Source organism: Rhodnius prolixus, unplaced genomic scaffold (genome assembly GCF_049639745.1).
Source record: "Rhodnius prolixus isolate KJV_2025 unplaced genomic scaffold, Rpr scaffold_1, whole genome shotgun sequence".
Lineage (NCBI taxonomy): Eukaryota > Metazoa > Arthropoda > Insecta > Hemiptera > Reduviidae > Rhodnius > Rhodnius prolixus.
This window is the reverse complement of record NW_027411581.1, coordinates 64,672,569-64,697,473: the sequence shown is the minus strand read 5'-3', so window position 1 is coordinate 64,697,473 and position 24,905 is coordinate 64,672,569. Positions and strand designations below refer to the sequence as shown.

The 24,905-nt window shown below is 34.2% G+C and overlaps 1 protein-coding gene across 2 annotated transcripts in view; it reads right to left on the bottom strand.

Moving 5' to 3' along the window:
• LOC141446118 (dipeptidase 1-like) overlaps window positions 1-24,905 on the bottom strand; it is a 290,995-nt gene extending 266,090 nt beyond the window's left edge. The window contains exon 1 of one of the 2 annotated variants that reach the window (XM_074112557.1): window positions 24,020-24,905. The gene's annotated coding sequence lies outside the window, so the exon portion shown is untranslated. The remainder of the gene's footprint in view (window positions 1-24,019) is intronic. The other variant, XM_074112555.1, reaches the window with a different exon arrangement.

Sequence of the window (24,905 nt, the reverse complement as noted above, 5' to 3'; positions counted from 1 at the left end):
TTCAGAACGAGTTGGATGAACGCAGGTGAAGAAGGTGATTGGCGCAAGGAACTTTACCTGGAGTGGTAGCTGTGGTAGAAGATTTAATATTAAGATGGTTTGATCCGAGAATAAATTGAAACAATTACTATAAATGTCTCATATTAACCATTAAATAAAATCCAAGGCCTAGACACTGGGGAATCGAACCCACTAAACCAACAATACATCATAACTTTGCGGGTCTAGCCTATAACCGCCTAACATACTTTACTATAAATTTCTCATATTAACCATTAAATAAAATCCAAGACCTAGACCGGGGGAATCGAACCCACTAAACCAACAATACATCATAGCTTTGCGAGTCTAGCCTATAACCGCCTAACATACTTTACTATACATTTCTCATATTAAACCATTAAATAAAATCCAAGGCCTAGACACCGGGAATCGAACCCACTAAACCAACAATACATCATAACTTTGCGGGTCTAGCCTATAACCGCCTAACATACTTTACTATAAATTTCTCATATTAACCATTAAATAAAATCCAAGACCTAGACCGGGGGAATCGAACCCACTAAACCAACAATACATCATAGCTTTGCGAGTCTAGCCTATAACCGCCTAACATACTTTACTATAAATTTCTCATATTAACCATTAAATAAAATCCAAGACCTAGACCAGGGGAATCGAACCCACTAAACCAACAATACATCTTAGCATTGCGGGTCTAGCCTATACCCTCCTAATATACTTTACTATGAAGTTCTACTTTATAAAGCTAATAACTAACCTTACAAGTGGACAGTTTACTTTCTTTATCCCGCAGCTTTTTTCGCCCTTCTTAAAAAAAGCTCAGAGCTTACTTTACTTCGTGAACAGAAAAAAAAAATGAAGAAAGTTAAGCACACAGATGGTTGTATTCAAATATTTAAAGGGAAAAGTGAAAGGTTTTTCTTTTTTTTTAGGAGATAATCCCCACCGATCCTGCTGCATACAGGAACAACTTGTAAAGTAAAAAGTTATTTACCCGACCAACTTGGCGGCAGAGGGGATGAGGCTTAGTCAGTAGACTTAAATTGAAGTTAAAAGCAGCAAAATATATCCTGCTGAAGTGGCAGGATTCCTCATTTTCCTGGCAGTGTAACATATACTACACAGACACATGTACGCGCTAAGGAGTATTATACACGTTAAAATAGGTGGGGGATGGGAAATTTTCGCGTGAATTTCCACGTTACGTTGTTTGGCTGTTGTTTGTACCAACATAGGCTTATCTCGCACAAGGTTAATTATATGTATGTATATAATTAATCCATTTAATACACTTTAGAAAACTTAAATTTTAAAGTCAATCTTTTAAGCATGATAATACAATTTTAATAATGTCTCAGCGGATAGATGATGGATTAAGGATGTGAGAAATTTTTAGGATTGAATATAACTTCCGGAGTTCATCGTGTATTTATATACATATTGGCATTTAAGGCGCGTCAAGATCTGAGGTTGTTGGCGCTCCTTAGCTTTTTCCAGTACACTGCCGGCCTCCAGACCGTGAGCTTGTAAATAGTAAGAGCCAGCAGCTGGATTCGAATCCAGGATTTTCGCGATGGAATCTAGTGAATTCGCTAACCACTCTGCTGATCCCTTCGCCCTTCAAATATTTACGTAAAAATTCAAATTTTCCTCCAATGTGTCATTTATGGGTTATGTACGCTTCTGTAATAATTATAAGTTTAAAGAAAACTCCCCAACCGAAAATAATATTTGAGTTTTCCCCATTTTCTTCTTAGCTTTACTTTAGAACAGCTTAATTTCTTTTTTTTGCGCCACAAATTCCTATTTTCCAAATTTCTAAAAAAAGTCTACGGTAAATTATTATCTTCATTTATTATATATCGGTTTTAAAAGTGTTCCCTAAATTTGGGACAGTTTTCAGATAGTGTTTGGTTTTCAGCTTTCCTGGAAGATTATCTCATTCAAAGTAGAAAGCGGTTTAAAAAAACTGTAAATTGGTAAAGAATCGAACCCACTAAACCAACAATACATCTTAGCATTGCGGGTCTAGCCTATAACCGCCTAACATACTTCACTATAAATTTCTCATATTAACCATCTGGCTCAAATTTTTCAGAGAATATTAGATGATAAGTTAGAAACTTTAAAGAATGAAAAAATAAGAGATTAGTCATGAGAGTCTGCACTCACAGATATGTTTTTCCCCTACGTTCTGTTCAGCTACTCTAACCAACAGCTTGCACAGCATATCACCTCAAGTTGGTTGGTGGTAAGCCTCGAAAACCATGACGGTGGCGCTGCTTCATACTTTATATATTACTTCATAAATAAATCACTTTTATTCGACTTTTCTTTTATGAATTTAGGGCGCAAATGATATAACATAAACAATTGTAGATACCTTGGTAGAACAAAAATCACTGCATAGAGATAAGAATAACAACTACTTTTGGCTTACAGAGCAACTGCAACTTATGTAGTGCTCGTTGAAATCTACAATTTATCATCTACCTCTATGTTATCATGTAACGGGTATTGAAAAATAACGGGTATTGAAATGAAAAATATTATTTCAATACAGGGCCGGACTGGTCATATGAGAAATTTACTGAATTCAATAATAAAAGTAATTTAATTATGTCAAATTTCCTAAGCAGTCAAAATGACTGCTTTTGGGCAATCTAGGTATAACACCACATATATCAGAAATAAAGAGAGGAGGGAGGTAAATGCAACTTTTAATAAATGCATTTATATCATCTATAAAAAGTCAGAAAATTCTAAGCAATTTTATCATTTCAAATATAATTTTTTTTAAACTGAAATTAAAAAGCAGTCAAAATGACTTCTTTGGGCAATCTAGTGTTATTAAATAAAAGAAATGAAAAAATTGCTTTAGTTATCATATTGGATAATGGATAATATATATGTATGTAGAAATAATAAAACTGTAAGAAGCATAAACTTAAGAGTGAACGTCATTAGAATTCCTGAGCGCAAGTATAAATTAAATTTAAAATATGATGAATCATTTGGTTGGCGCCGGATGTAAGTTATAACCATAAAACGGCTGACATAATCTTGCATTAGCAATAGATCATAGTATTAATTAGGTTAACGTGTTAAATTAAAATTTATTTGATTTACACTATCACTAGTGAATCAAATCATAGGGCGTCTTTATAATTAAATGGAAATACCATTGAAACTAATTACATTTACTGATTTTATTGTGATGCTGTTCAAAAAATAAAATCTAGCGTTAAAATAGTTTACACTGAGTTCGCATTCTGAACTCAACTTACAAATTGAGTTGAACTCATTAACAGACTTTGAACTCATAAATTTCCAACTCTGAATATTTGAACCTAAATAAAAATTAAAGTAAAGTAATTGCCTATTTTTTCAGGCGGGCTTTACGTCTAGCTACCAATTAGGTGTCGTGGACGGAGGCAACTAGCAAACATACTTTACTGTAAATTCCTCATATTAACCATTAAATAAAAATCCAAGGCCTGGAGAGACTGAGAATCGAAACCACTAAACCAACAATACATCTTAGCATTGCGGGTCTAGCCTATAACCGCTCTACTACCGTGGCGCCTAGAATTTGAAATAATAACTAATAATTAATACAGCCATTTTTGTGAATCAATGAATTTTGAACTCAGTTATAGGAGGAATTAATTTCATAGGTGGCTATTTTTGTCAGTCCAAAGATTAACATTTCATATAGACACAGCTTGGTATCTCACTAGCAGCATCACAGCAAAAAAATATGATCTAAAATATGAACTCATTTCAAGCCGGTATAGCTTCCCAATACCGTGCTTAAACATTATCTCATTCTGGGCAGCAAATCTTCTTTACAATAAAATAATATCAAATCAAAATTATGTATCAAAATCTTTAAAAAAAATAAATAAATAAATACATCTAACGTGCCACTTAGTGAATTAGACTTCCTATTACGTAATTTTGTTCCTTAAACTACAGAACGGTTCTCTAGTGAAATTATTCGGAAATTTAAAGTTTCTGCTTCAAGCGATTTTCTTGAAAACTCTATCATTGAATTCGGAGAGCCTCAAAACGGGTACTTCCGGCGGTAACTTCTATTTTCAAATATTAATCAAATTCTAACCATATTTTTATAGCGAGAAATCAGTTGAAAAGTTTACAAATCATTTAGCGAATCATTTAGGCATTATGCTGAAGCCCCTAAGTTCCTTCTCTGGCAAACAGATATAAGGACGGACATCCTCGTATTACTTAGGGGAGGGGAAGGGGAATAATTCATGAACCAATGGAAGGAAAATTAAATTTTAATAGCATAAATAATGTAGAAGTCGGCAGCGACGGTACCAACGTTAACCACGTACAGCAGTGACCGCATCAAGGCAATATAAACAACTGTACGGTCATACATACAAATTGCGGCGAACAAGGGAACGAACGAACACTGCATGGTAGTTAGTGCTCGCTGCATTACACAGAACGCGCACAGCGGAAGTCGTAAATAAAAAAGTTTAAGCATAATATTGTACGATTGTTTTAACTATGTCGTTTTTAAAAAATCATTGTGAAATTTTTCTAATTTTCCTAAATGACATTTTTGAGGAGAAAATAAAAAAAGAAAACGCTGCAGATTAAAATTTTCAGTTAATTTTCCGTTAGCCAGCGGTAGTTGCAAAAAAAAACTGTTAATAGTTTTCTTTTAGTGAGCTAAAGTTCAGATTGAGCGGAACTAGTCAGAGCGGTAGTGATTTTCCATGTAAATCACTACATTTAAAAAGCCTAAGTACGTTAACCACATTGTAGAGGAAGTTGTTCATTGATCAGAACGGAAATGGAACATAAATCTCTTTAAAGAAATAAGCATTTCCTTTTAACTCAGAATTACGATGCTTTCCGCTGAGATTGCAATATCTTGTTATGATATATATCGCCATATTTGAGAGTGGAAAAAAAAATTAATATTTTCTGTCACCACTTCTTCCTACTACTTCCGTCCGCCCCGGAAAGATGAATTTTTTTCTTTTACCTCCAAACATTTCTTATTTCACTGAAACGACAAAAAGTACAGATGAGTTATTTCTAAAAGAGACAAAATGCACGACGACGACGACGACATAAATCAATAAAATCTTTGACAGTCCATTATTCATACGTACTTATCCAAGACGGAAGAACATTTTTTGTATTACTACTAAGAAAGTATTGTGATCGTATTGCAGTTTTTTTTTAGATTGAACTTCCAACGGAAGTCCATATTTTCAGCATCTGCTAATTCTTGTTTTCAAGCACAAGGTCTCTGTAATGTCTGTGGGTGTTAGTCACAATGTCTAAAAAACAACATTAATTCTTAGATAACTTAAACACCACGATAACTGAGCGGTTATAGGCTAGACCCTCAATGCTAAGATGTATTGTTGGTTTAGTGGGTTCGATTCCCCTGAAATAGGCCATGGATTTTATTTATTGGTTAATATGAGAATTTATAGTGAAGTATGTTAGGCGGTTATAGGCTAGACCCTCAATGCTAAGATGTATTGTTGGTTTAGTGGGTTCGATTCCCCTGGTAGGGTTTTGGATTTTATTTATTGGTTAATATGAGAATTTATGGTAAAGTATGTTAGGCGGTTGTAGGCTAGACCCTCAATGCTAAGATGTATTGTTGGTTTAGTGGGTTCGATTCCCCTGGTATAGGCCTTGGATTTTATTTATTGGTTAATATGAGAATTTATAGTAAAGTATGTTAGGCGGTTATAGGCTATACCCTCAATGCTAAGATGTATTGTTGGTTTAGTGGGTTCGATTCCCCTGGTATAGGCCTTGGATTTTATTTATTGGTTAATATGAGAAGTTATAGTAAAGTATGTTAGGCATTAAACATATGATCCCCGTTTTGGTTGTACCCAAACATATGAACACTAAGACGTAAATTCGTCAAACCGGAAATGTGATTTCAATGCTGTTATACAGTTTTTGGTGGCTGAATCATTAAACCAAAACAAAGAAAGGTTATTGCTAATTTCTGTCGTAATTTTTCATTATTTTTTGCCAAGATTTCGACATAAGTACTAGATCACCTTCAGGATTATACATGAAGGCAATTACAATACTTTTTGTACACTTCTAACAAACATCTGAGGTAGGTGTGTCTTCTGCACTGACTGTTTGGTACTTTATCTAAATATATACGATATATGTAATATCAGGTAGGCGCCACGATAACTGAGCGGTTATAGATTAGACCCGCAGTGCTAAGATGTATTGTTGGTTTAGTAGGTTCGATTCCCGGTCTCTAGGCTTTGGATTTTATTTAACGTTTAACATGAGAACTTACAGTAAAGTATGTTAGGCGGTTAAAGGCGGTTATAGAAATTAATAGTAACTAAAGTATGTTTGCTAGTCGCCTCCGTCCACGACACCTAATTTATGGTAGTTGGTCGTAAAGCCCACCTGAAAAAATAGGCAATTACTTTTTACTTTTTGTTTTATATCAGGAACTCAATTTAAATATAGTACTCAATTTAGAAGTTTCAGGAAAATTTAAATAATATTTTTGGCTTTTATACTGCCAGCTAGAAAATGAATTCTGGACTTTTTCTCCAAGTCAGAAAGGTGACTTTATAACTAGTCAGCGGTTAAATTCTACAGATTATCCCTGAATAAAATAGCACAGAGTCTGCGATTTATTCCTTGAAGTGGAGATCCTCTATATTATGCAAATATATTATTTATACAAATGAGTTTTTTTTTCTTTTGAGTGTGTGTGTTAACGAAGGTATAAAATCCAGTCTTTGATGTTGAATGAAACATCGACATAATTCATTCCCTCTCGCTATTCTAATTTCATCTCACCTTTAAAGATCGGCTGCCCACGTACAGATTTACGTTCATAATACGGTTTTTTTTATTTATTTTTGTTTTTCAACAGTACGCCTGCGCAGATTGAAAATCTTTACTTTATTATCAATTACAGTTTTTTAAAAAAAGAAGGTTCTTATTTGAACGTTTAACGTTTTTAACAAGATGTTCCCTTAATTTTTATGTAAATTTTACAATATTCTGAAAATAAAGAAATGTGGCGCCACGGTAGCAGAACGGTTATAGGCTAGACCCGCAATGCTAAGATGTATTGTTGGTTTAGTGGGTTCGATTCCCCCGGTCTAGGCCTTGAATTTTTATTTAATGGTTAATATGAGAAATTTATAGTAAAGCATGTTAGGCGGTTATAGGCTAGACCCGCAATGCTAAGATGTATTGTTGGTTTAGTGGGTTCGATTCCCGGTGTCTAGGTCTTGGATTTTATTTAATGGTTAATATGAGAACTTTATAGTAAAGTATGTTAGGCGGTTATAGGCTAGACTCGCAATGCTAAGATGTATTGTTGGTTTAGTCTAGGCCTTGTATTTTATTTAATGCTTAATATGGGAACTTTATATTAAAGTTTGTTAGGCGGTTATAGGCTAGACCCGCAATGCTAAGATGTATTGTTGGTTTAGTGGGTTCGATTCCCCGGTCTTAGGCCTTGGATTTTATTTAATGGTTAATATAAGAAATTTATAGTAAACTATGTTTGGCTAGTCGCCTCCGTCCATGACACCTAATTAGGTTGTCTTTTAAGGATGCCTGAAAAATTAAGCATTACTTTACTTTTATAATAATAATGAATGGTTTGCAATGAAGTGCTGTATGAATGAATTAGCTTATTAAGTTTATCATAAAATTACATTAAAACCTTAATTTGCATAATCAGCAATATTTTCCCTTATCCAGTAATAAGTAAAACAAGTTTTCCCCAGTAACAGTAAACTTTATTGAAATTAATGCTGGTCCAGGCGAACGAAATAGTAACTCCACCATCTTAATAAATGTACGTTCAATCACTGTCACTTCTTGTAAATTAATTCTACTTGTGTTTCAACTAATCACCACCAGATGGGCAGAGCGGGATTGTACCAGGGTAGATATCTGCTCCCCCCCACCCACCTTCCACCATCTAAAATTCCATTACATATCCATACAGTCCAAGGATGTGGCAATTGGACTGGACAACGGGCCAGACACACTAGGTCATTGTTGTTGTAGACAAAAAGGGGGACGGTCATCACTCCTGGGGAATTAAGCCCTTCTGCTCCCCGGGAATGGCCGTCTAGTCAACAATGTTAATTGGACAATATAAATACTGTTCCGTTCAGCCTCATTCCTACCTCATCTTCATTCTGTATTCCAGACACCATGTTTACTAACAAAACTCCTGGCAACTTCATTCAGTAAATAAGTTACAACTTAGAAATTAAGTTAGAACTTCCTTTTCTCACCCACCCCTCCAGCCAAAACTCCGCAATGTATAACATCCTTCCCTAATGGTAATTTTTAAAAAAGTTAAAAAAGAAAAACAATGTAAATAGAACAAAATAAATAAATAAAATAAAGGAAAAAGGCAAATTTTTCTTTTCATATGAAAAGCCCCATAATAAAGTTTTATCTATTTCCCTGACTGAAAATAGAATAAATAAAGAAAATAGAAAAGTTTTGTAATGGAGTTTAATTTAATAGAACGACAATAGAAGGAAGTAATTCCACTTCTCTTTCACTGAATCTTCTCCAAACAAGAAACAGTAGAAGAGAGACTGGGAACTCAGCAAAAGAATTGAAGTAATTAATTAATTATAACTTGATAACGTTTATACAACCACAACATTAACAAACAATAAGATAAAACTTGTTTACAAACAATCATCATTCATCAATCTTTAATTTAGGCTATTACACATGATTCATCATTGAAGTTCTGGGGGAAAAAAAAAATTTATCATCAAATGTATCACAAATACTTTGTAGGAAATTAATGGTGTTCTGTAAAAACCAGCATTAATTTTTTACGAGTTTTATTGGCCTAATATTTTAAAAATTGCCTTTGTCTAGGGTTTTGTTTTATTGGAAAAATAATAAAATAATGTAAGAACACGGTGAGACCACTTTGTAGCAAAAAAGAAGAATTGTAACGCCTCCTTGAACATTTTAACCAGATAAATGAGGATCTAAAGCGCCACGATAGCCGAGCGTTTAAGGGGCTAGGACCCGCAATGCTAAGATGTATTGTTGGTTTAATGGGTTCGCTTTCCCTGGTCTAGGTCTTAGAATTTATTTAATGGTTAATATGAGAAATTTATAGTAAAGTATGTTAAGCTGTTAAAGGCTAGACCCGCAATGCTAAGATGTATTGCTGGTTTAGTGGGTTCGATTCCCTGGTCTAGGCCTTGGATTTTATTTAATGTTTAATATGAGCACTTCACAGTAAAGTATGTTTGCTAGTCGCCTCTGTCCATGACACCTAGTCGGTAGTTGCACTTTAAGCTAGCCTGAAAAAACAGACAATTACTTTATTTAAAAGGGGATCTGTTCCAGGTTCACGGTTTCTTGACCAGTTCAGTGTTTAGAGTTTTACCAACTAGTCACGTTTTCAGGTCACAACATGTCAATGATTTCATGCTACATTTTAAGGTCTGTAAAACAGTTAAGCAGCTTCTCTTCCTCTTTCTGTTAATCAACCATTTGACGTGAAGAAAAAACCTCCCTTTTTTTCAAAAGGTATTGGTTTTTGCTACCAGTTTTTTAGCATATTTTCTCGTCTGGTCAACTAAAAGAAGTCATAAGCCTCATGACGCTGGGTATAATAGACGTTCCAAATTCGTTTACGGAACTTACCCATTATTTCTATTTTCATTGTCAACATTTTCAAACTTATTATTATTTTCAAATAAGTCCAGAATATTTCTGCACATTTCCAGACAGGTACTTATCAGAATAGAAGTAGCCTTTATCAAGTACTTACTTAACTATGGACAATATCTCACAATAATTGCTTTCATATTTTCAAAAAAGACATGGGAAGCGTTGGAATTTGAGGCAAGCAGTGAAACTAAGTTTAACTGCCAAAGCCCGGGACCTCTCCCCACTTATTCTGCAAAATAAGTTCAGCAGCCAGAGTAGGGATGCTGGGTCAGAAAGAAAAAGAGAAAGAAGATCTTATTGAAATTGCTCTCTAACTGAAAGAAATTCCTTAAAATAAAACAAAATTTTTTTATTCAAATCATTCCAAGCTATTCCAAGCAGTGGCCTTATATTAATTAAATATCTTAGTATTAAAATTAAAAAACTTTAATTAAATGAAATAATTTTTTTGGGGATGGGGGGCCAAGTTTTTTTTCTTTTTATAAATTTGCTTAAATAATTATTTCCTCTTTCCTTTCTGGAAAAACGGAAAAGTTTGTTACGCTTTTTTCCTGTATATTTTTCTTTAGAGAAAAATAAAATATTGAGCATTTTAATTTTTATAACTAAACGTATTTAATTTGTAATTGTTTTCATTGGTTGTGTAATTAAAAGTGAAAAAATAAAAAGTTGCATTTAATTTGAATAGATTTACAATTTATTTTATAAAAGATTAAAACCTTTTTTATTTTTGAAAAAAAAAAACAATATGAGAAATTTATAGTAAAGTATGTTAGGCGGTTATAGGCTAGACCCGCAATGCTAAGATGTATAGTTGGTTTAGTGGGTTCGATTCCCCCGGTCTGGGCCTTGGATTTTATTTAATGGTTAATATGAGAAATTTATAGTAAAGTATGTTTGGCGGTTATAGGCTAGACCCGCAATGCTAAGATGTATTGTTGGTTTAGTGGATAAATTAGGTAACGTTTCACTTAAAAAAGGTACATTTAGCTTTATTTTATTTATTTTTATTTTTTACTTTATTTTCACAACTGAAGTATATTTTGCAATAAGTGAAGCCGATATAAATAAATAAATACATGAGTAACACGAAGGGAGAATTCAGCCAATGGTGAAACTCCCAAAGAAGAGCATCTCACTTTTATGCACTGACATTCACTTCAATAAGAAGATCACGAGGCCACCACCGTGGCGCTTCAACCGTCTGGAAGGATTTCCTGGCCTAAGTTGGGAAACAAAAGGATTTTTGGATGTAAGGTAAAATTTTGATACGTGGATTTTAAAATGGGATCTTCTTGCAGCTTCAAAAACATAGGGACCAAGGAAATGTCGGTTCTAGGTATGAATTAGGATTGAATTTTTGTAAATATTGGAAGCTTTGGCTGTGCCCCAGTTCTTACCTTTTAAGTCTAGTTTGTGGATGCCCCTGGTTGGGTGTTTGTCCATGAAGAGTCTGTTGCGGGAGGAGGAGTGTGATTTAGGTAAACGGATGCAAGGTTAGTACCCCTCAGGGACATTTGCTTTCAATTTATTTTATTTCTCCATTTCTTTAGCCAAGAATCAAGGGGTTCTATATGGGATTGACGGGGTGGCTATAGGCAAGAACCGGGTCTTTATGAGGAGAGAGATAGGATTGCCGTATCATTGGCATAAGTAAAAAAAAAGAAAAGTACGAGGATTGGAAGGAATATCAGCGGTGGCCCAAGGAACACTTCCCTGGGGAACACTCAGCACGAACTGAGCAAGAAGGAGAGTAGGAATTTCCACAGACGACACTCAAAAAAGGTGTCCAGAAAGATAAGATTGGAGGATGAGAAAATAGTAAAGTGGAGGTAGGGTGCTTTTAAGTTTAGCGTGCTATTTCCGGTGCAAGACGCTATCAAAAGCTTGAGCAACTTAAATTTAAATAAAAACTTAACCCAACTCTATCAATGGTGCCTAAAGATAAAGAAGGCTTTTGCCGGAAACGGTCAACCGGAAGTTCAAGTAAAGTTTTTGAGAGACCCGGAAAAATCAATGATTACATAATTGTGACTGTCGAATAAATAAAATCAATAAATAGTTTTTCTTTTTCATTGCTTCGTAAAGTGATAATTCAAAATTATAAACATAGGAGTAATTTCAGCGCTAATAAATGTTAAAATGAAATTGGATTGGTCGAGTATAAAGATGGCCTTAATTTGGACAGATTGTCGCCTCTAATGGCGAACATCCTTTATGTGAGCTGAATGTCTTCCATAATAATAAACTTGAGTTCCTAACAACTTTCGACCTAGATTTCCCATTGTCTATCTCTCTTACACTCCCTCTCTTTCTAAATAATTTAACATCAACCCCTAATGATGTACTAATTACTATCAAATATGGTAACAATTTTACAAGTTTACAAAATTGTTAATTTAATAAAAAAAGATGTTTAAGTTAGTTCTAAAATTTTAAAGGGCACTATTTATTTTTCTAATTTAAGTGGTGCGAATACCCTTTTAAACAATAGCAATACCTTTTAACTTGCAAACAATCGCCTGAGACTTGGATTCACGGCGTCACCTTCAACTCGAAGGCGTCTTCTAAATAATAAGGGTAGGGTTGTGTGGCCCTTTTTAATCTCGACACTACCGGCGTCCTAGTAAACATCATTTCTGGGTGTCTAAAGTGAAGTGGTCTCCAGCAAAGAACCAGCTCTTCTTTTGCAACAGTTCTCTCTTCTGATTACTCTCTGTGCAGCATCCATATTTAAACTAAGGAGCCTTATCATTTTTTTAAAAAGCTGAATTGACATTTCTTTCGTAAGGAAAAATTACCGGAAATACCATACTACACTTTCTCATTGCCCCAATCCTTTCGTAAAGCATCTGTCTCTAGGAAAAATATCGGAAATACCCTACTGCACTTCCTCATTGATCTAATTCTTTCGTAAAGCATCTGTCCCAAGGAACAATACCGGAAATACCATACTACACTTCCTCATTGCTCTGATCCTTTCGTACAGTCTCTAGCCTCATTCCTGACTATCCTCCACGCCGACTGAAGCACCAGTGACTCCGAGATCTCCTTTGAGACGGACCAGCAAAGTGGTCGAGGAGTGCCACCAATTGGTAGTTTGCTTCCCCAGCTTACTTTTATCTTAAAGATTCCACTGTTCTTTTATTTACTTATTGTTCTCTTAACTACACAGATTGTGCATTTATAAATAATTTTTTTAAAAAAATGAAAATAATAATAATCATAACAACATGTTACAACTACTAGAACTGTAGTATATGAGTGCTTACAACAGATATATGTATCTGTTTAGTTGAGAAGCTTGAGAATGTTATATGTGCAGCATCAATCAGTTAGAAGTGCTGGCAAAAAAAAAAAGAAGAGGAAGCCTTGAGAGGACAGGAAACAGATGGCTGAGAGGAAGGAAATCTACCTGGACAACAGATAAACAACTGTGGCTAGCCTGGGATTTATAGGAGCGGCGAGTGTGCGGTGAAACTTCAGGCTAATGTACCAGATAGATATAGTTCGCTGCCAGGGTTTGTGGTTTGGGGGTGAAACCTATAGTGTAAAAAGTTGCATGAAGGCTAAAGTTATTTCACTTTTTTTTTATCAAAATACTTTACAGTCTTGCTATTTTATATTGGGGAGGTGTGCTTTCATACAGGCTTTCAAACAGGTTTTAAAAATTTTTTGAAACGTGCTATTATTTGCTATCGTTAAATCGTGCCACATTTACCACAAGTTCTTTGATCTATCTGAGATAAATGTATCAATGAGATTTTCGCATAAGGGTCCACCATGTTAGGCCATTCACTGCACAAATCGTTTAACTCCACTTTTTTTGAAATAAATCTTAAATTTAAGTGTCAAAACACTGCTACTAGTATTTCAACTCTGGTACTTATGTCTTTGATAGCGCCAATATATGCACTCTATGTAAGAATAACGTTTCAGACTCCTTGCTCCACTTCCTTTTCAGGTCTTCGAGCCTTTCCGGTCACATATGAATTAAACAATTATATTGCAACAGCTTTGCTTGACTCAGAAAACTATGGTGAACCTATTTTCTATTAACTCTGTACAACAAATCAATGCTATATGCGATTATGTCTAATTATCTTTTACAAATAAGAAGTTTTTTGCTCAATGAGTGGGTAATTTTTTCTGAAAAAGCTAAGAAAGCTAAGATCTGATGTAAGACAGAAAGGAAAAGAAAAACTCTTAGGAAGTTGATATAATTTGGTTTTCATGAATTTAAATTTATTATATTGCGTATTTTTATATCTGGCATTTATGAGCTGTTATTTTTGAAAGTGGTATATGCCCATTTTTCCATATATCGAGATATATAAGGTTTTGCATTTGAATTAATTTAAAAATATTTGTAAACCTTAATCTATTCAAGTGATGTTATTAACACTATACACCTTTTAAATTTTATTATTAAATAATAATTATTACAATTCTTAAAAAAATAAACGATTTTTTTTAAGCTCCAAATGGACTTATACCACTTTCAAAAATAACATATTCAAAAGAAATAAAAACAGGAGTAAATTTAAGTCTATATTTTTATAGACATTATAGCTTTACTGAAATGGGTTTCTATGTAAAAAGTAATAATTAAAATGAAGACATTTACGAGGGTCGTTTGAAAAGTGCGTGCAAAAATAAAAACTACTTAATTTTTGGGGGGTAAACCTTTTTTATTTTTCAACATAGTCTCCTTTTAGGCTTATACACTGCGTCCAACGCTGCTCTAGTTTGTTGATCCCTTCCGAATGATAGGGTTTGTCCAAGTCTGAAAAATAGCCATTCGTTTCTGCAATCACCTTCTCGTTTGAATAAAATCTTTTTCCCGCCAGCCATTTCTTCATATTGGGGAACAAATAGTAGTCCGAGGGAGCCAAGTCTGGAGAATAGGGGGGGATGTGAAACGAGTTGGAACCCTATTTCCATTAATTTTGCGACCACAACTGCTGAGGTGTGAGCTGGTGCGTTGTCGTGATGGAAAAGGACTTTTTTGGTGGGCCAATCGTGGGCGTTTTTCTTACAGCTCGGTTTTCAAACGGTCCAATAACGATGAATAATATGCACCTGTAATAGTTTTACCATTTTCCAGATAGTCGATGAGGATTGTTCCTTGCGAATCCCAAAAGACAGTCGCCATAGTCTTTCCGGCCGAAGGAACGGTCTTCGCCTTTTTTTGGCGCAGATTCCCCCCTTGGTAACCCATTGTTTAGATTGTTCTTTGGTCTCAGGAGTGTAGTGATGTATCCACGTTTCATCCACAGTGACGAAACGACGCTTAAAGTCCTGCGGATTCTTCTGGAACAGCTGCAAACCGTCCTTGCAACACTTCACACGATTTCGTTTTTGGTCAAGCGTGATAGCTTTGTCATGTCCAAATGTTGATGCAAAATATTATGTACCCGTTCATTCGAGATGCCCACAGCACTAGCAATCTCACGCACCTTCACTCTTCTGTCATCCATCACCATATCATGGATTTTATCAATGATTTCTGGAGTAGTAACCTCAACAGGGCGTCCAGAACGTTCAGCGTCACTTGTGCCCATATGGCCACTCCGAAAATTTTGAAACCACTTATAAACTGTTCTAATCGAAGGTGCAGAGTCACCATAATGTTTATCAAGCTTCTCTTTAGTCTCCTGAGGCGTTTTGCCTTTCATAAAGTAGTGTTTAATCAACACACGAAATTCTTTTTCGTCCATTTTTTGAAAATCACCCGACTTCCTCGATTCAAACGAATGCCAAACACAAAGAAATAGACCGATCTGGCTGAAACTTGGTGTGTGTTCTTCCAAGAGATGCTACTAACTAAACATAACCTCGATACGCGCCAGTGGTGCTATCTCTCTGACTTTGCACGGACTTTTCAAACGACCCTCGTAAATACACGAATAACCAAGTTTATTTTTTTTAAATTTCATTTAGTATATGAAAAACATAAAAAGAAAATTACTTCGTTAAGATCTTTAAAGCAAAAAAAGATATTTTAAGCTTATTTTTCTTTTACAGTTAGCATAATATCTGCTAACGAGCAGCGCGCACTGAAGTAGCAATAATCAAAAATAATTGCAATAAGAAAGTTGTTTTAATTATAATTATTAGAAATGGACTTATTCCACTTTCAAAAATAACAGCTCATATATATTAATTATTTATCAAATCATTCAATGTCAAACTCCATGCTAAGGGGGATAAGCCCTAAAAGCATTATGTAATAAATAAAATAAAATAAATAAATAAAAAGTGTCAAAGCACTTGTGTTCAGTCATAGCTTTTTTATATTTATAATAAATTTCCATAAAGATAAACCCCATTAAACGTCAAAAAATGTTTCGGCCATTGAATAATAAATAATTTATTTCAGAAGCCATTTTGATTTAACTCAGTGCACTAATCGTTGCGATAATTCAGCTCAAATTCAAGAAGCAGGCGCTGAATGATGACGGTTAAATTTATTTGAATTTATATTATAAATAGGGTTTTTTTAAAAAAAATAATGAACATTATTTAATCGATTTCTCCACTTTTCTGTTTTATGGAGACGATCGATTTGTGCAGTGAACGATTCATACACATATTGTACAAAATTATTTTGAACTCATGTTAAATTCTAAATTCATATTCATTGTCTCGAAATTGAATGAATGAATAAATGCTTTTATTTACAAATTACATAAATACAATTGAGTTTTACAAAAAAGAAGCGTACAAGACAATGGCTTTTGCCGTCTGTAGCGTTGCCTACTTTAAGTTATTTAATTTAATTCATTCTTAGCTTTACAATTACAGAATTTATTATTCATACAGCTATTAATTTAATTGTTATATTGGAAATGCTGAACCAAGAACTTCCGATACTTTATAACTGTGTTTCAAGTATTTGGCGAGTGTTGTCCAGTTGGTACCATTAAATAAGTTGACCATCTCCTCTTGATTTAATTTTATTTTACCAAAATATGCCTTTGTAAATTCCCTTAGAATTGGGCATATTCCTAGGAAGTGAACATTATCTTCAGATTGCACAAGGAACACGTAAACACCCTATTCTTATCCCATAGATAGAATTTATGGTAGAACATTAAATTGTAGGCTCAGGATAATTCTAAGAGTATTTCCAAGTGTAACTGAATTTAGAATTTTTTGAATCGATTTGATACTAAAAAAAAACAAAAAAAAACAATTAATTCCTGAAGCGATCCTTTTATTCCAATAATGGTTGGATTGATTGATGCCCCATAATTATGAATCTTTATTGTTTTCTACAGCCCATTAATTCTGGATTCAAATTGTTCCAAGCTAGGGCCTCTCTTTCACTAGAAAATACGACAACATAAATTTTTTAACACACTGTTAATGATTGATTTACCGTTTTATTTATTGTGAAGTAGTTGAAAAGAATTTTTCATTGAAATTTTTTCTTCAAAATTTTCCTCCTTAACTACTGTGAAAATTCACCTGAGACAGGTGAAAGTTGTAGGGTTTTATATTACAGTAATCAAACTGTGATTGCTTCAAATTGGATACTTTAGGTCAAAATTCTAAATGAAAAATCAGACATCATCAACAAATATTTAGTTTAGAACAGTTTTTCTTTTTTTCTCCACCCCTCCGAGATAGTTTTCCGCTTCAAGTGAGTTAGAAGAAAAATCCAAACTAACAAATGGTAAAATAAATAAGGTTCAAAAAATTAAATTACTAAAGCGTGCCCGTCCTCTCTAGCCAAGGAAAAGTCGGAAAAACTAAATAAAAACAAAAAGGTTTAACCTTTTATTTTTATTTATTTTTTTTTTATCAGAGCACCACAGGCCATTAAGATGGCTGTGATAAATGTGAGGGGTTTTTTTTGTATTAAAAAAATAATTCAACGTTTCTATCTTTTAGTCTTCTAAATTTCTTTTTTACAATTCGCTTTTCATTCTCACAACTAGTAAGGTCAGTATTGCGAACACAAGAAAAAGATACTCCTGAGAAAATGCCTCCAACGATTTTCTTTGTTTAAAATAAGTAGTAGGAAGTTGTACGTTCAGGGTCACTTTTCAAAAACTAAGTCCAAATCATTTAATACACATGTAGAGGAAGGCCTATTATTTCCGGCGTACCTTTACTTCCAACTGCCAAATTAAGTGTAGTGAACGGAAACGACTAGCAAATATTCTATACTCATTAACCATTTGATAAAATCCAAGCCTAAATCGGAAATCGAAGACAGTAAAATTTAGACTAAGCATTCAAGATTGGCGAGGAATCGGTCAAATAAAAAACAACAACTCGTCATTTTACCAACGTTTCGACAAATATATTGTCTTCTTCAGGGCGTGGCTATGGGGGGGGGGGGTTGGTTGAGTTACAGAAACTGAGTTACAGGTTTTTTTTTTTTGTTTTTTCCCAAAGTGCAATTTGTAACCTTTGACTTCCTTATTTTAAGACAATCTACTTTAAAAATTGACTACTGGTTCATCCTAAAAAAGGTTTTCAATGAATTACAACAACTTGATAAACTAACACTGTTGAGTGCTCGTGAACACGTTTTCTTGTAAAAACAAACGGTAATTTCTCATATGAAGATAAAAGGAATCCTGGAAAATGATATACCGTTTGAAAGCCCACATTAAACAAGGAAACTTTTACTAAAAAGTGCCAGCACCTAGGTTGGCTAATGATCACGTAAGGGCCTAATGAGTTTACTTAAAAATTTCAATTACTTTTATTTTACGCAGTATCCAGGAGGAAGATTGAAGCTGTTTGGAGAATAATTTATGCTTCGAAATGGATATCAATTTTTCAGAAAATTTACCTGTCTTTCTAACCGTGTCATCAAGAATCGAATTCGGACTAAAACTTTCTGAGTAATAACATTTTTATTGGGAAAAAAAAGGTAATGATTTTAGGAAAAAACTTAAAAGTGACGTCACTCAAGAACAGTGGAAAATATGAAGTTGGCTAATACGTCATTGAACTCCACTTTAGATGTACTGCACACAGTAGGCCTATGGACAATACTTACTGGTCCACCCTGTATAAGTCCTCGAAGTCCCACTTTTTTTTTTTTCTAATGCTAATTAAGTTTAAGAATGAAAATATTTTCATCCTTTATTTTTGACAGTAATATTTTTAAAGATTAATTTTTTGCTGTTAAATTATTCTCATTACAGAAAACATCTTAGATGATGTTCTACAAAAAAGTAATAAAGTTATTATACTTTTAAAAAGTTTTTTATCTTTTTTATTAGAAACTTTTTTAGAGCCAAAATTAAGTACTACTTATGAAAATTAGTTTTGTAAAAAAAAACAACAAAAAGTTAAGCTTAAAAAAAAGAAAAACCAAAATTTTAGTTTAAATTTTCTCCATTTTAATATTTAAGCTTAAAACTAATTAAATTTTTGGAATTTTCGATTAAAATGCGCTTAAGATTGGATTAATATGGTTTTAATTCTTCATAATTAGATGACGGTAAATTTTTGTAAAGGTATCACAGTAAATTAATGAACAGAGTTTGAAATTCGAAATTCCTTTAAAACATTTATTCAATAAGAAAAAATAATAAACAAGACATTGTCATTAAGGAACAATAATTTAGAATTACTGGAGAATTTAAGAGGAAAATGGAGCGATTCAATGAAGCTGAACAGCTGATATTGTGTTTATTTATGGGGTTTTAAGCAATGGTGATGCTCTACAAGCTGAAAACCAAAATCTTATCCGCTAGATGGCATAGGCTGTAAGTTTCTAGTATATGGTTAGGATTTCTATTACAAATCTTTAAATCGTCTCTTAACTGGACCGGTCAATAATGAATACTGATTATTGGGAAATTGACTCATATAGCTAGCTAGCTCATGGCTGAAATATTTCAGTCTATCGCATATCAGCTGTTTGTGAGTACCTAAATTAATTTTACGCAACTGATTATCAAATATTTCTTAACCGGGTTTATTTTCCATATAGTTTTCCTGTAATTTTTGAGCGGCCATTTTCAGTATCAGTATTTTCTTGTTAAGTTTTCCTGTAATTTTTAAGCGGCCATTTTCAGTATCAGTTAAGATTATTTCTATTTCATTTTTCCTTTTGTATTGGTTTATTTTCTCTTTTCATTAAATTAAAGTGAGTTCATTTTAACCTAAGACTGAGATTTATATTTTAGCTTCCCTTCGCCTACGTTTTTCCTGTTGCAGGACCTTATAATTTTCACCGTGGAGCGATCCTATCTGAGGCACATCCTTAAGGGTATTATTTACCTTCGCCTACCTTTTTCTATTGCAGGTCCCTACTACCATTTTCACCGTGGAGCGAGCCCATCTGAGGCACACCCTTAAGGGTATAATTTCCCTTCGCCTACGTTTTTCCTATTGCAGGACCCTACTATTTGCACCGTGGAGCGATCCCATCTGAGGCACACCCTTAAGGGTATAATTTCCCTTCGCCTACGTTTTTCCCTATTGCAGGACCCTACTATTTGCACCGTGGAGCGATCCCATCTGAGGCACCCTTAAGAGTATAATTTCCCTTCGCCTGCCTTTTTCTATTGCAGGACGATTTTCACCGTGAAGCGATCCTATCTGTGCCACCCTTACAGGTTGTATTATCTGGAGCTGGTTAGGACTACCAACATTTCGGTTTGTTTCGGCTGTAAATTTGGAGCTGGATTAGGACTATCTATATTTCGGATAGCTACCACTGTCTACCACCACGGAAAAACAGATTTCCTTCCTCAAGAGCGTAGCCAAAAGTTTCCCCCATGGCTTCTAGCCCCATGACAAATGAAAATATGACCCCCGATGAACAAAGGAAACCAAAAATTAACACAGAACATTAAGTTATGTGGCCCACTTAACAATGATTTCCCAGACGGTAAAAACTTTCCCGTAGCATATTCAGCTGTACACTCTTAGAGTTCTAGGGTTCAGGAACAATTTTCTGTCAGTAATAATAGTGGCAATCATGGAGGAAGTTAGCTAATTTTTGGGTAACCTTGTTGGTCCTGTCCCTTGAAGCCAATAAATTGTTCTGCCCGAAAAGGAATCGTCTTTATGATCGAATCTGTACATTAAGCTCAGAATGATTCCGGGAATCCCCCCCCCAAATCTGGAGCTGAATAGGATGTCGAAATACTTACGTTTTTGAATGACAAGGGTTGTTTTTTTTTTCTCGTTTATTCCGCAATGAATTAGATTACAATTTTTTATTTTTCATTTATAACCATTTCCGGTGTTACATATTGTCGAAGTAATCTGTTTTATGTTCCATGTCAAAGAGCCATTCCATGTTAAAAAATAATTTATTAAAAACAAAATAATAGAATACTAAAACAGCGTAACTCGGAATGAACATATTACAAATTTAAATCAAACCAGTTTCATGCAAAATGAACATTCGAGTCTCTAAATTACTTATCCATTTATAAATGTAGATTGGTTTAAATGAACAAATAATTTTGAATTAAAATTTATCATTTATTAACATAATTTATAAATATATGTTGAACCAAAAAATAAAATTGAACACAAAAAAGCAAAAAAACAAAATAAAACTTTCAATAATGTTGTTTATATTTTTATCAAGCAATTTTCCGAAACAAAGAGAAAACTCTGGCATGAACACTCTCATGACTGTTTTCGTACCACCGTTTTACGTCATTAGATTTTCTCAAAACTTAATCGCTTTCCGGGATAGTGTTCCAAATAATTCCGGAAAAGTTAATAATAAAATTAAAAACTGTTTTTTTAGTGTGTGTGTGTGTGTGTGAAAAGCTCTAAAACTAGGAGGAGGGGAAAGTCGATGAAAGAGCTTTACTTCCGGTTGGGTCAATTAGCCTAAAAGCTTTATTGCCAGGTAAAATAGATGGCACGCAAACATTTGAACATCTAAATTGGTTTTTAGTTTAAGAGCATTTTGCCAGATATTCTTTCATCTTCAGAGATTAGTTCAATGATTAACGTATACTGGATTTCAACGTGGAGATCATAGGTTCGAATCCAGCCGGCTGGACCTTAGATTTTCTCTTCCTAGGAGCTCCTTTACAGCTCAACTGTCTATCACTGCCTAACATACGAGTACCTTACTGTAAAGTACTCACATTAACCATTAAATAAAAATCCAAAGCCTAGACCTAGAGAATCGAACCCACTAAACCAACAATACATCTTAGCATTGCGGGTCTAGCCTGTAGCCGCCTAACATACTTTACTATAAATTTCTCATATTAACCATTAAATAAAATCCAAGACGCTAGAGATAGGGAATCGAACCCACTAAACCAACAATACATCTTAGCATGGCGGGTTTAGCCTATAACCGCTCGGCTATCGTGGCGCCTTGGCAATAGAATGTATAAATAGTATTTTGTCTGTATTGAGAGAAAGATAGAGCAAACATCGCGTATTTTCACGAGTCAAACAGTCAATTAACTCTCGTATTCAAGAGAGAGCGAGACAAAGATAGAAAACCCAATTCACCGTAAACTACCAAATTATCAGGTGCGAACGTGCAGACGTCAGTAGGTAAGCACTTTTATAGGAAAACTGGACCACGTCTGCCAACAGGATATGGGTCGATCATCACTGGCAGGGCCAAAGGAGTGAAAAATGGCACACAGTTTTATGGCGTAGGTTCCCCCCCCCCCCCAATAGCTCCATTTATTTCTACGAGCTGAATCGTGGCACTCATAAAAACTAGATAACTAATACGCCGCAGGGTAGTTAACGTACCACGTTAACGTTTTTTTTTTTGTCTTTTTAAATTGAACCATCCAGTTTGGAAATACTGCAATTCATGATTTTTTTCCAGTAAAGAGGGTTTCTGTTCCCATCATTTTTACAAATTAAAAATATTTTGTTTTTATATCTGTCCGCTCAAGTAATAAAACCATGTCTTTAATTACAACAGTTAAGCGCCACGGTGGCTGAGCGGTTATAGGCTAGACCCGCAATGCTAAGATGTATTGTTGGTTTAGTGGATTCGATTACCCCAGTCTAGGTCTTGGATTTTATTTAATGGTTAATGAGAACTTTATAGTAAAGTAAGTTAGGCGGTTATAGGCTAGACCCGCAATGCTAAGATGTATTGTTGGTTTAGTGGGTTCAATTCTCTGGTCTATGTCTCGGATTTTATTTAATGGTTAATATGAGAAATTATACAGTAAAGTATGTTAGGCGGTTATAGGCTAGACCCGCAAAGCTATGATGTATTGTTGGTTTAGTGGATTCGATTCCCGGGGTCTAAGCCTTGGATTTTATTTAATGGTTAATATGAGAAATTTTTAGTAAAGTATGTTTGGCGGTTAGAGGCTAGACCCGCAAAGCTATGATGTATTGTTGGTTTAGTGGGTTCGACTCCCGGGGTCTAGGCTTTGGATTTTATTTAATGGTTAATAAAAGAAATTTGCAGTAAAGTATGTTTGCTAGTCACCTCCGTCCAGGTCACCTAATTTGGTAGTTGGATGTAAAGCTGGCCGCGAAAAATAGGCATTACTTTTTTTTAAAAAATTACTACAGCTTTTTATAAATATCATATTTACTATTAAAAACATCATTTTATAAATCGACGGTATATTTTTTTGGGGGGAAGACTAAAACACACGGGAGAGTGTACTGTATTCCCACGTGAAGATCCCGGTTTCAAATTCAGCTTTTCTTTAAAAAATTTTCTATATAATCTATTTTCTATATAAAAAATACTTCGTTAAAACTTTTTTCAAATTAGGTATCACTTACATTTATAACTTTTACTTAAATTACTTTTCGACTTTTGGGGAGTTCTCTAAAGTTTTAATTCAGTGTAAAGTACGGTTTTACAAACTGTGCAAATTTTAGTGAGAAAAAAAAATGGGTAATTTGAAAAAAATATAGTAAATTTGATGATCTACAAAATTATAGCAGCAATTATTTAAACTATATTTTTATTAATAGAAAATTCTTAACTATTTAATGTAGAAAAGAATGTTTTAAGTAAATAAGTTTCAAAGTATTTTAAACTTAAAATTAAACTTAATCGTTTAGTGGAAAAATATAGGAAGAAAATGCTGGAATTTTCCATATTGGGAAAAGCGAGTTGTTTACATCGGCAATCAGTGGTGTCCAGCAATATATAAATGTAGCGATGGATGTTTATCGTGGTTTAAATGGCGTTTTGAATAGAAATCTGTAGATTTGAATTAAAAAAATGTTTAAGTAAATTATTTAACGTTTGTTAAATAATTAATAGAATTAATGATCAATATTTATAGCTAATATAATATAGAGGAAACTGTACCGTGAATCCGTCCTTAAATAGTTAACTCTCCATGAAGTAATTGGCAGTTATATTCTCAGACCTTGGAGTTGTATTCCATAACAACCAGCTAACCCGGTCAAGGGACGGTCATATGGGAGCATTTTTCGGCATGATTATTTTTTAAATTTTTTATTAACGAATATTAAATAAAGACGAAGGAAAAATAAAACTATAAAAACTATCAATAAAAAATCAAATTAAAAACTTTAAAATAAACATTTGAAGAAAAAAACAAAATCAAAAAATAAAAATAAAATGAAAAAAAAATAACCACCCAGTATGTAAGGACCGTACACGATGGACACACTTCCCGCGTAATACCGGGAACCAAACTGGCCGGGTGTGGAAGCCCCGCCTTGCCGAGAACTGGCGAACAATGGCGGTCATGACCGAATATAGCGCCCACACTTGCTAACCCCCCCCTGGAGAGGGTTAGTCTCCGTGTTTTTGTGCGCGGAGGCGGCAAATACTTGGTGTGGGTTGGTTGGGGGGGGGCGGCGCACTCTGCTGATGTAGAAGCAGAGGAGGATGTTGGGGGGGGAAACGGCTTGCAATACTCGGGGCTAGCTGAATTTAATGGATAAGATGTGGAAATTGGAAAAAATGATGTTTGTTACGTCAACTTATCAAGTCTCGGGAAATGAGGAGTGAAAAAAGAAAACTCCTACAAATGTTCTTTTCATGAACCATCCCCCCCCAAAAGTAAATTATATAATGATTATCCTTTAAAAACATTTTACACTTATGTATTAATAATTTTTCCCTCTATGAATATCCCTTCCCACAAAGGGAAGATCATGCACTTAAAAATTCAAAATATGAAAAGTAAAGTATATAGTAGTTCTTAAATTTATTTAATAACTTC